The sequence below is a fragment of the Empidonax traillii genome, unplaced genomic scaffold (assembly GCF_003031625.1).
Source record: "Empidonax traillii isolate 1590-97213 ecotype Southwest subspecies unplaced genomic scaffold, ASM303162v1 scaffold1134:size187968, whole genome shotgun sequence".
In the NCBI taxonomy this organism is placed as follows: domain Eukaryota; kingdom Metazoa; phylum Chordata; class Aves; order Passeriformes; family Tyrannidae; genus Empidonax; species Empidonax traillii.
Window position 1 is genome coordinate 48,079 of NW_020956327.1, and position 2,037 is coordinate 50,115.

A 2,037-nucleotide genomic window follows, 5' to 3' on the forward strand; every position below is an offset into this window, starting at 1 on the left:
TTTTTTTTTTTTTTTTTTTTTGTTCTTGAGTGTGCTTCAAATTACAGAAGTTCCTGAAAGGGAAGTTTATTGGTTTCAGGTGCTATTTCGGGGGCTTCTTTAACTCAAAAAAAAAAAAAAAAGAAAAGAAAAGAAAAGAAGGGGTTTGTATTGACCAGCCAAGGCTGTGGCAGCTGCTGGTCCCGTGGCTCTCTGGTCCCGGTGGAATTTGGGGGCCTGTGAGTTGTCACACCTGGGACACAACCCCGCTGTGGCTTTTATTGGAAGGAGCTTGGGAATGCTGGAGGGAGCTCGTGGCCCGTCCAAACCTGGTGACCTTGGGAAGAGGAAGCGAGGGCAGATCCCCACCAGAGGAAGCGAGGAGAGATCCCCACCAGTGGGATCTCCCCTCTGGGCACGTGCTTGGCCACGGCCAGGCCTCGGGTGGCTGTGGCCGCTTCCAAGGTGGTCAGGGACAGGTGGAAGGTGGCCACGGCCCAGGCTGGCCACGGTGTCCCTTGGCCATGGCCAAGTCCAAGGTGGTGCCACCAGGCACACACCTCCTGTCTGCTCCCCAAGGGCCCTTCCTGTGCCCTCAGTTTTCCTCTGGGAACTACCAAAACCCACGTGCGGCTTCACCTTAAGGATGCCAAGCTGTCTTTATCCCAGGAAAGGGAATAGAAGTTAGGAACCCTGACCCCACCCGGATTTTATTCGTGGGAAAAGCCGTGGCACCCCATTGGCAGGTGGATGCTCTCGTGGCAGTTTTGAGGACACATAAGGTGCCAGGCAGGGATGTTCCCACATCCCCCAGCCCCTGCCGGCCTCGGGAATGCCGAGCAGCCAAAGCCTGGCATGAGACGGCGGCCAACCAGTGCCACGGGAGCGGCCCCTGGGCACTGCCAGGCCCTCAACATCCACGTATGTAGGTATATATTTATTTTTTTTCCAATGACTCGCCGCTGACCTTTCAAACACCTGTTCGGCCTTAAACAGCTAAAAATACCCCCCGAGCTTTGCATTTGATTTTCATATCGCAACAAAGCTCACTGTTTCCAGCGGGTTCGCTCGTGTTTCTGGCGGGGTCTTGGATGGGCCACCTCTCCTGGGGCCAAACCCACGTGGGGACAGGGATGGGAAGCAGCTGGATTCCCTGAGAGCAGTAAAGGAACGTTACAGATGCTCTGACGGGGTTTTTATATGGTGTAAGGCAAGCCTGAGGATGGCTGGAACATGAGGGCCTTCCTACTGCCCTTGCTGAGCATCCCAAACCTATTCTGGCTCTTTTCTGTGAAGTTCTGAAGAAATGAAGAGCTGCATCCCCAGGAAAGGAAGAGAACGGGTTATCCCTGGCGGTGATGCCGCTGTGCTGGCACAGGCCGGTCCTGTGCAGCCTCGGGAACCTCCCACAGCCCTCGTGGGGATACGGGGCCTTTCCTTGCTCAGTTTGATGGATTTCTGCTCGCTGGGTTTTCGACAGGCTCGTCCGTCCCTTTTCCCGGGAGGACACCCCGGGAGCCGGCGCTTCCCGGCCGCGTGGGCCGGTAATTGAACCACCCCGCTGCAATCCTGGACACCGTGGGCCCAGCAAACAATTGCCTGACAATCCCACAGTTGTCTTGGCTGTTAATTAGGGGAAATAAAGTTGGAAGGTGGCAGGCTAGCCCTTCCCGAGGGAGGGAAAGGGCGCTGAGCGAGGCCTCTCCCCCTCACCGCAGCCCTGGCCGCGGCGCGGCAGCCCAGGCTAAAAACGCCGGGATTTCCACTAATCCCATTGATTTTGGGGTCTGAACCCCACAAATAAGCCTCCCGAGGGTCGAGGGGAGGGGCCGTGGGGGCGCTGAGACCCTCAGGCCTCACCTCGAGTGAGATTCCAGCATCCAAGCCTCCCAGAGCCGGGAGCAGCAGCGGAGTCCCCTCACGAGCCCGGGGACAGCCACGGGCGCCTGCCACTACCATTCAAATGGCTTATTGGCAGAAATGGGTTTAAAAATAGGGGTTTTGTGATAAACAAACTAACCTCATACAGGAAGTGAGCTGCAAATACTAAAACACGTT